Here is a 10,618-nt window from a genome sequence, read left to right as displayed (position 1 = left end):
AGACCCGGGATCGAGTCCCACGTCGGGCTCCGTGCATGGAGCCTGCTTCTCCCTCTGCCTGTGTCTCTGCCTCTCTTTGTGTGTCTCTCATGAATAAATAAATAAATAAAATCTTTTAAAAAAAAAAGTAAAAAGAAAATCCCAGCCTTGGCCTAACCTTGATTGCAACCTCATGAAAGATGCTGGGCTAGAACCACTCCACTAAGTTATTCCCGAAATCCTGATCTCAGAAACAATGTGAGATAATTAACGTTGGTTTTAAACTGCTATGTTTGGGGGATAATTTGTTATGCAGAAATTGCTAACCAATACAGGGTTTAATGAGAGAAACAGGTGCCTTAGAATAATCCTGCTTCTTCTTTTGATCCATTTAAACAATGCTCCTCGTGGCTTCTTCTGAGGGAATCTTGGATCTTGGACACGTCCCTTTGCAGTGTCTTTATTTTTTTGTCCCAACTATTCCTTCATTGAATGGCTCTCTCGATTCCCATGTTTCAATGGTCTGGTGCTTGTTAGAGGGGCTCTGACTATATTCACAGCTTGAATCTTCGAATAGGTCAAAAAGCTCTGGCTGATTCTGGGCACAGATTTCTTCGAGGTGTGGGGAGGGAGGTTCCTCCTCTAAGTTAAGATCTATAAGAGTGAAAAAAAAAAGATTTATAAGAGTGCCTCATCTTGAAAATCCTCTCTTGAAGGAGAAAGCAGCTTTGTTAAATGTGTGCCACATGGGGGCATCACTTCAGTTCAGACTTAGGGGAAGTGGCTGCCCTTAAGAGGCCAGGGGAGATTCAGGTCTGGGCTGTGCTTCTGAGGCAGAATGGGGCAGTGGTCAGGAGCTCAGGTTTAAAGCCGCACAGGCTAGGTTTGAGTCCTGTTCTGACTGCCACTAGCTGTGTGTCATGCGGCAGCTCTGAGCCTCAGTGTCTCTCACCTACAAAATGGGGTAATGATACTATTCATCATCTTCATAGAGTTGATGGAATAATTATATAAGGCAACTTATTTAGCACAGTGCCCAATGAATAATGGTGACTTTATGTTGATTGCAAATGACAGAGTAAGACTGAGTTAGAAGCTGGTGTCAGGTTCTAGATTTGCCTCTAACTGTGAATGTGAACAAAAGGTTCACTTCTTGGTACTTTCATTTCCTCATTTATAAAATGAGGGGGGTTGGGCAAGTCCGTGTTTTTAAAAAAAGATGTTTCTAAGTTTTTATTTTTATTTTTTAAAAAAGATTTTTATTTATTTATTCATGAAAGACACACACACACACGGGGGGAGGGGACGGGTGCAGAGACACAGGCAGAAGGAGAAGCAGGCTCCATGCAGGGACCCCAACGTGGGACTCGATCCCGGGTCTCCAGGATCAGGCCCTGGGCTGAAGATGGAGCTAAAGCGCTGAGCCACCCGGGCTGCCCTAATTTTATTTTTAAGAGAGACACCCTGTGCACAGGGGAGGAGGGAGAGAGAGAGAGGGAGAGAGAGAATCTTAAGCAGGCTCCACGCCTATCCTAGAACCTAACCCAGAGCTCCATCTCAGGACCCTGAGATCATGACCTGAGCTGAAATCAAGAGTTGGACACTTAATGGCCTGAGTCACCCAGGCGCCCCATGTCAGTGTTTTATAATGTGTGATCCAAAGAACTATTTGTGTCGGCATCACCCAAGGGCAGATTCCTAGGTCCACCACAGTCCTGAAAAATCGCTACCTGAGTGGAGCTCAGGAATCTACGGTTCAATCAGTCCTCGATGATGCCTGTCGTACATTGCCTGCTCTATCATTGGATGAATCTCTAAGATGGACTTAGGTACCTGGTATCAGGGGAAGCTTATCCCAAGGGCTGGAACATGAATTTTCCATCAGAGAGGTAGATTATATTTCTTCCCTTAGCCCACACCAGGAGTCCTGAATCTGTAGGATGAATGTACTTCTTTCTTATGCCCACAGGAGGTCAGTGAAACATTAGGCCTCTCTATCTGAAAATTTCAGAACAAAAGAATTTTGAACAGTGCTGGTCTAGAAGTAGAACTGCTTCTGCATTGCAAAAGATAAGCCTTATTTACTAATAGGCTGCTCAGATGGATGTTTGCGTTTCCACACATCCCCCAATCCAACAGTGCCTTGCTCTTTATAGAGGAAGGTACATTAGCTTTCAGGTTCATAAACTTTAATCCATCAGTAGGTTTTCTAACATAACTGTCCTTGGTGCTCTGGGAGTCATTTTTAGGCAGAGAAGATTCTCTGCTTTGAATTTCTCTAGGGCGTCTCTTTAGAGGAGTTCTAGATGTGTTTCACACACCTACCTGATGGACCTGGGGCGTGAGGACTATTAGCTGAACTTAGAGATGAGATTATGGAGGCTCAGAGAGGCCAGACCACCTGCACGAAGGCACACGGTAGTAGTGATCAGACCCCAGGTCCAACGCCTCATCATCAAGAACCTTCTTTACGAGATATGACTAATGTCATGGGTGTTCGGGCCAAGTGTTCTTTTAGCCAACTTATACCATCCTGTTGTCTTTTATTGAGCTTCGGTCTGGAGCCCAGCAGTTGGTCTTTTCCCTTAGCTCAGTTTCTTTTTTCTTGGAGAACCACAGTTATTAGGTGAGAGTGGAAGAAGTAGGATTATCAGGGAAGGGCCCAAGGTAATGAGCATCTGTGTCCGTATCTACTTCCTGAGCCTGTCACTGTGTGGCCAGAAAATCCTGGGCTTACCCTCAGAGTCTGCTGCAGGCCGGCAGTTGGAGAGCTGTTGCTGAAGAACTGGATAAGCATTCAGTTAACAGTAGCTTAAGACCTTAAAGGTTACCCCTTTGGTGTTTTTCATGCTTGTTAAATGCCCTCCTTTGTAAAAGCCAAGTGGCAGCCCTTGTGGAAAGCCAATAAGCTTGGCAGATGTTCTAATGGCCAGTCCAGCCTCCTGGTCCTTTTCTTTTCCCTTTGGCCATGGCCAGAGCTTGAAGGAACTCTTTACATTTTGAAAATTGCAAAGTTGTAATCCAACCCACAAGTTTTAGATGAAGGTGGGGCCCAGATCGGAGCAGTGGTTTGCCCAAGGCCCTGCGGTGAGTGTTGGCAGAGCATCAAGTGCAGGAGAGCTTTCCCATGGTGACAGCGGAGCTCGGGCCTCCAGCCAAGAGCAGGACAGGCCTCCTCTTGCCCTGACGTCCATCATCCCTGTCCCTTGGCTGGGAATTTTATCCTCTTACCACTCCACCCATCCAGCTCTTACTCATCCTTCAGCATTAAGCCTAGGTATCGCTTCCTTTGTGGAGTCTTCCTCAGCCGGCCTTGCCAACTGAGCTCTTCCCATATTCCCACAGCCCTCTGCCATCCCTATTAGGGCAGTTCTCAAGTTCTACTCACCGACTTGCCTGTGGGTCAGTCACTGCTGCTTCTCATTAGCCTGTAACCTACTTCATTCCAAAATGAGGATTCATTTGTGTGAGTTTAACAGTGTGATTCCAGCACCTAGTAAGTGCCAGCACGTAGTGGGTGCATTGATCTTATCTTTAGAATGAAAGAATTATGCAGCCGGGTAGAAATTAACTTAGGCTCTAAGGCAGCATGCCCCCAAATTTAACACACATTGAATCATCTGGGAATTGTGCTAAAATTTAGGTTCTGATTCAGGAGGTAGAGTTTAGGGCCCATGATTCTGCATTCACCAAATAGCCAGTGGTTACTAATTTTGCTGGTATGCAGGCCGTACTTTTGAGTCATAAAGGAGGGAAGATCGCAGACTGCTTTGTTAACCCCTCCCCCCCCAAAAAAAACAGGAAAGTAGGTTAATCAGGGACTACCAAGGAGTTCAGAGAGCATCCCAAAGGACTGCACACAGGAGGAACCTTAGAGAACTGTCTCTGATTAGCAATTCCTATCTGTCTGGGGCTCAGCCAGAAATGGACTTCAGCATTGTTGACTTTGGCAAAATTCAAAGCCATCAAGAAGTTCTCTCACCATCCTGCCAGATGGGGACCTTTGAAAGGGAAGATTGGGAATCTCTCAGTAATGCTTTCTCACATTTGGGCAAGAATACACGTCTTACAAAATACTACAATATACTACTATCTTAATAGATTCTTAAGGGAGAGGTGTGATATTCCATTGTGTAGATGACAAAACTAAGACGCACACCTACAAAAGACTTGCCAGGGCAATTTAAGCCACAAGGCATTGATGAAAGGGGTACTGAGATTAGATTTCCATTATATCCTTCCTAGAACTAACGTCCTATCCTAAAATAGCCTCACATCCTTAGAATTTCACTGCTAGAGCTTGCTTTAATAATCCTCTTGCAGGCAAATTGGGACCTTGACTGAATTGTTTGTTATCAAACCATTAGCATCTAGCATGGTGCTTGCACTGGAAGGTACTCCATGGATATGGGTTAAGTAAGTGACTAGATTCTCACTACTGGAGAGTCTGAACTTATGCAATCCATCAAAATTACGAGTTCAGCTGATTACAATATAGCACTAATGAAGTCAAGATTGTGGGTTTGGTTTCCCTGGAAGAGTGACACAGCTTTGCCCTGTTCCCCGCCCATGCTTTTTAACAAACTCAACAGCCTTTGTGAAAATGGGACCTATTAGTGATTCGGGAACTTGGTGAGAATATGATCGTCCAAAAAAACAACTCAGAATATGTGCTGGGAAGGGCAAAGGCATCTTTGATGAAGGTGATATCTCAGGCCATAAGTATGTTGGCATATCACCCCTTACCAGTGATGCCCCCGGTCATCTCCACTCTCCACTACCTGCTGAAGAATTCCTATCTCTGAAGTGTGTAGTGATCTGAGAACACGGAGCCTTGCCCAAGGAAGGACTGAGGAGGGAAGGCAGGCTTAGTACCAATTCAGAGGCAAGTCTGGACCCTCTATTTGCCTTTGTTCAGTCCTTATACTTTCTTTGATTGTTTTTTTTACCCTGGATATATATTCCTCAGAAAACATTTGAAAATCCTTTTAAGAAAGGTCTTAATTCACATGAGATCCAAGTAAACTGCAAAAGAGGCTGGGAAAGATAGTCTTTCTATGTCTAAGAAGGAGACATGAGATGGATGACCATCGGGTCAGTCTCTGTCAAAATCACCAAGCAGTTTTTCCTCGCCTCCAATTTTTTTCCAGATTATTCCATCCAAGCACTGATTTGAAAAATGATTATCGGGATGCCTGGGCGGGTGGCTCAGTGGTTGAGCGTCTGCCTTCAGCTCAGGATGTGATCCCGGGGTTTTGAGATCAAGTCCCACAATGGGCTTCCGCATGGAGCCTGCTTCTCTCTCTGCCTACATCTCTGCCTGTCTCTGTGTCTCTCATGAATAAATAAATCAAATCTTTGAAGAAAAAAAAAAAGAAAAACGATGATCAATATGGATAGCTGACATTTATTGAGCACTTAGTATACGCCAGGGACTGTGTTAATTGCCCAGCATACATTATTTATGAAATCCTTACAAGCAACGTACAGGAAGGCACTGCTTGTATCTCCATTTCACAGATAAGGAAAATGTGACCAAGGGTAATGAGTGACTTGCCCCAAGTTGTAGGACTAGAAATTGGCGGAGCCAGGCTAGCACCCAGGGCTGTCTGATTTCTCAACCTTTACATGATACTGTTAGGTGACAAGCTGACACTTGGCTTCCTTCTGATAGGACCACCTTCTTTGCAATTCTTTCTTTGGAAGCTGCTCATTTCCCTTCTATCACTACCACTATGCCTCCTCCAGCTCCAGCCTAGAGACTAGGTTGACATCCGCCACGCAGTTACTCCTGCTTTCCACCATTATTGTTCAACTTTGTTCCTTCACCAGCCCCTCCCCCTTTGGCACCCACAGCTTGGTTGATGTCATCTACTGACCGAGTGGCCACGGCCACCTCTTGATCGAAGTTTTCAGCATCTGGCTTCTCGTCTTCCTCTACAAGCCATTTCCTATCATTGTCTGGGCAATTCAACATCTATGGTGATATGTTCCACTCCATAACCTTAGAGTCTGCTTTCCACGCACAAGTTCACCTCAGCCCCTTTGGAACCTACTCTCACTAGGAGCTGTTTGGCTTTTACCTTCTCCCTCTTCATCATCAACCTCGTGGAGCACTTCTCCACCTATCTAGGCCACTGCTCTTTCTGGCCCCACTTCACTTCCTCTCTAGTATGGAATCCATGGACAGCTATTTCACTTGATCTTAGTCAAAAGGCCGAGAAGTGATAATGGGCAGCTATTTCACAAGAGCACCAGCAGAGTGAGGCTGGATAGTGTCACAGAGCAGTAAAGAATCTGGAAAGGAAAGTCAGAGGATTTCCTGAGAGGTATCCTTTTTCTCATCATGTTGCTGAGAAGCAGTTGTGATGTGAGAATAGAGAAGTGAGTTAAGGGAATCGTCAGGCTCCAACCTGACTGTCCAGGTGAAGTGTTACTAGAAAAGGAATCTGTGGGGGGGCACCTGGGTGGCTCAGTCAGTTAAGCATCTGCCTTCAGCTTGGATCATGATCCCAGGGTCCTGGGACTGACTCATTGGTGAGTCTTTGTGAGGAGTCTGCTTTTCCCTCTCCCTCTGCTCTTTCCTCCTCCCCAACCAGCTCATGCTGGCTCTCTCTCTCATCTCTCTCTCTCTCCCCCAAATAAATAGATAAAAATATTTTTTAAAGAAAGATAGAAAGAGAGAGAGAAAGAAAAAGAAAGAAAGAATCTGTGGGAATTCTAGCCCTGGATCTGGTCCATGTAGTCAAGTTTTTCTCAAGGTATGACCTTGTGGACCACCTTATTGGAATAATCTAGAAGTCCTTAAAGGCCCTGGCCCCATCCAGGACCTCCTGAATCATATTTGGAGATGGGCCTAGGAATACGCATTTTCAATGAAATCCCCCTTGAATTTCATCTAAATTTAAGGTTTGAAGACCTTTGACTTGGGCTGGTCAGACACATTTCCCCCAGAAGGAGTTAAAAAGCCTCTGTCACCTCCTGCTTCCACCCCCATGACTCACTCCCACTTGGACAAGCTTCATACTTACCAATCAATCCATGTGACTTCTCTTTAAGCCCCTCAGAACTAACTCCACTCCTCTCCCTGAGGGGCCTGGAGTGAAACAAGCATACTTGGCTCAGGAACAAACAGAAATCCACCCCCCCCACCCCCCGCCCCATACCCATCCTCTCCCCTCTCATGTCCTCCCTATATCGAGATGTAGCTTCAGTCCCTCCCTTCTGTGTGCTGGTGGAGGGGAGAGCCAGTGGGATCAGCAAACTGATTAATCTACTGGGGTAGGTAGGCATCAAGAGATAAAAATCCAGTCTTTTATAACTTGTTAAAACCTGCCTCGGGGAGAGGACAATAAACCAGGACTCCCTGTACTCAGAGGACCTCGTAGCTCCTTATCTGCGTTGAGACAAATCAGATCAATTAAGTTCCCTGCAGAGCATAGCGTTTCTCCTTCTGCTTTCCAAACAGCTACTCTGCCTCTGGGGTCTCTGTCCCCTCCTCCCTGTGTGGCAAAGATGGGGCATTGCTACTCAGTTCTGGGACAGCCCATTTTAGAACTTGAAACAACACAGAGTTTGAGCTCAGAGAATCTGATTAAAGTCCGAGCTCCCCTCCTTTCGCACTTCATGACCTTGGGTGAGTCACTAAACCTCTGACTCTATTTCCTCAGCTCTAAAAAAGTAAATGATTCTATTCCTCCCTGCCTTCTCCTAGGGTTTTTGAGGACAGATGAGATGATTCTTGTTGTGAAAAGGGTAGAGCTGTGTGAGCTGGTAGGAGCAGGCATCGTCATGGGCAATATCCTGAAGCAAGATCCATGAGGTCTTCCACCTTTAGCTGCCAGACAGCGACCCGCTGGCCCCCGGGCAGCCCACGCACATGGGTGAGCATCCGAATGCTGCCATCTTTACAGATGCACATTTCCTGGTGCTGCCAGAGAGTCAGTGGTGCTCCCTGTTGTTCTAGGGCGGGTGGACTGGTGGCCTGCGTATCATATCCGAACAACCCAATGAGGAGGTGAAGAGTGTGGAGGCCGAGAAAAATTAAGGCCATCCCACCTCAAGTTTAGCATTAGCACAAGTACAGCCATCTTAGGCCCCTGTGAATAAGAGCTGAACTTTATGGGAAAAACTGCAGAATGTCCTCAATGTCCTTGGCAGGGAATCCCGTATCAGAAAGACAACAGAGCCCACGCCCGTGGTAGAAAGTCCCATATTAGAATGAGAACAGAGCTCAATGCCCTTGAAAGCCCCATATCAGAATGTAAACAGAACTTGAGAAATTCTTCCACCCCTTCTGAAAATCCCTTAGACCAGCCTATGAAAAACCCAGCTGTAACCCACTTCGGGGTCCAAGTCCCTCCTTCACTGTGTCGGGTATACTGGGACCCAAGCTGGAGCTTGCTAATAAACCCTCGTGCGCTTGCATCGGTGTCGGCTCCTTGGTGGTTTCTCGGATTCACAATCTTGGGCACAACAAAGAGGGCTGGCTGCCTCATGAGGTGGAAGGCCAATCCTGTCTTCCATCACCGTCCAGGGACTGAGCTATAGATTTGACTTTATAGCTGCTGGTGTGTATGGAGAGATAAGGAGTCACTTACTCAACTTCCTGAGAGTTTTCAGACACGCTTCCATGAGGTTCATGGGAGTTGGGCAGGCTGGCTGTTCAGGCTATTGGATTTTGAGGCCCCCCTGGCCCAGGCGTTATCTGGGCCTCTCCACATACTCCTCCTCCCACTGTCAGCCACCACCACTCTGGGTCTTGTCGCCTCAGGTTCGTGAGCTGAGAATGACTGATCCAGTCCAATGGTTCTGTGATGCACCATGGTTAGCGGGTTCCAACCCCTTTATGTTTTTGTTGTTAAGAGGTTTGTTATTTTCTTTGCCTGGAAATAATTCTTTGCTGGAAAGAATTCCAGAAACCAAGGCAGGGGCTGTCCCTGCAGATCACACTGTAGAGGAACCGGACTGCTTGGCTTTTTGAGAAAACTCTTAACCAGGAAAACAATTATAACTCATTATTCCCACCCAGGCTGTAGGGGGCCAAGGTTCTTTTTAAATTATAACGATGATGTCAGTCTCCCACTTAAAACTTGCAACGGTTTCTCATTGTACTTGAAATTAAATCTAAACTCCTTACCCGGGTCTTTGCCTGCAGCCCTGGGCTCACCCTGTGGTTTCACGCTCTCCCACGCCGGCCTTCTTTCTGCCCCTCAGGCACAAACCAGCATGATCATTCTTGTCTTGGGCCCCATGCAGTGACCCCGCTTCTTCTTTGATTCTACTTTCCTATGCCTTTTCATGAGCTGCCCTTTCTGGCCCTCAGAGCCCTTCTTGAATGCCACCTTCTCTGAGAAGCCCTCCCTGACTGCTTGACCTGCGATGGCCTCTTTCTGTCACCCTGTCACCATCCTCTGCAGAGCACTTACCGCTCTGATATTCTTCTTGTTGAGTTCTTTATTTCTGTCTCTTTCCACTAGAACAGAAGACAGAGCTCATGTTTACTGCAGCACAGTGTCTAGCATGTCAAAGGCCCTCAGGAAATATCTAATGGCTCTGAAGGACTTGCCTTTATACAGCAGAAGACATTTTTTTAAGTTTATTTTTTTAGTAATCTCTACACCCAACATGGGGCTCGAACTCAGGCTGAGATCAAGAGTCACATGCTCCTCCGACTGATCCAGTGAGGTGCCCCTACAGGTGGAGACTTGAATCCTGGGCCTGTACCGTATCATCTAGATGTTCAGAGCCTCACTTTCTTCCTTAGTTAAATGGTGATAGCGATACTGACTTTGCAGGGTTATAAGTATTTGATAGGAAATAATATATAAAAGTGCCTTGAATGGAGGAGATGCCCACAAAAATCCATCCATCCATCCATCCATCCATCCATCCATCAATCATATAATATTTCTCTTCTTTCTCCTCCTTTCTTTAAGCCTGGCTCTGCCAATTTTGAGTCCTGAGACCTTGGTGGATCATTTTTGTTCTCTGGGTTTGATGAGGGGAAGGGACGGACTGTTAGCAGGTCATCAGTACTGACAGTCCAAGTCAGTTATTTTTTATTTGGTGGAAAGAAGCTAGATTCTTTTTTCTCCCCCAGCCACATGGCCAAATGGGCTTCCCTAAGCTACTACAGAGATGCTCCTCCTCTGGCTAAATGGGCACAGTGGGGGAAGTGCAGAACGAAAGCCAGTGAAGAGGACCACCCTTTGAATACTAAGCAGCATCTTAATTTCTCCTTGAATTGGCGAGCTTTATATTACAGGTCTGCTGTTGGCAGATGTGGGGGCGGGGGGAACCTTGATGGTGGCTGAGTTAAATACAGCTGGGATTTACAGTGGAATAAAAGGTGCCAGATTAATAGGGTTTCTTTTCTCTGAACCATAAATTGGAAGCCCTGGTGCCTGATCGGCTACTAAATCTCCAGCCCTGAGGGCTTCTAGACAGAGAGTTCTGGAAGCACCCAGTTGGCAGCCCAAGGTTGGAGCAAATAATGATCTCACCAGGGCTTTTGCTCTGCAAAGGGAGCCGGTTGAAGGGTAGAGGGACCTACCATATTTGCATGGTGGCAATGACATCTGATTCCGCCTCTGAGCATTGGCTAAGAGCCCTTGTGCAGTCATCTCAGGGGATGGCC

The 10,618-nt window shown here is 46.4% G+C and overlaps 1 long non-coding RNA gene across 2 annotated transcripts; it reads right to left on the bottom strand.

Annotated features, from left to right (window-relative positions):
- Nucleotides 1-300: 300 nt before the first annotated feature.
- Nucleotides 301-8,941, bottom strand: LOC112648232 (uncharacterized). 2 transcript variants are annotated; one of them, XR_007411796.1, is made up of 3 exons: nucleotides 8,580-8,941; nucleotides 7,011-7,075; nucleotides 301-633 (listed from the first exon to the last, which is right to left on the bottom strand). It is a non-coding gene; the product is annotated as an uncharacterized LOC112648232 (long non-coding RNA). The 2 variants fall into 2 exon arrangements; XR_003128839.3 differs by lacking the exon at nucleotides 8,580-8,941 and having other exon boundaries at nucleotides 7,011-7,128.
- Nucleotides 8,942-10,618: the final 1,677 nt, after the last annotated feature.

Source organism: Canis lupus, chromosome 7 (assembly GCF_003254725.2).
Source record: "Canis lupus dingo isolate Sandy chromosome 7, ASM325472v2, whole genome shotgun sequence".
Lineage (NCBI taxonomy): Eukaryota > Metazoa > Chordata > Mammalia > Carnivora > Canidae > Canis > Canis lupus.
Note: the sequence above shows the minus strand (reverse complement) of the source record. Positions and strands in the feature narration are given on the sequence as shown.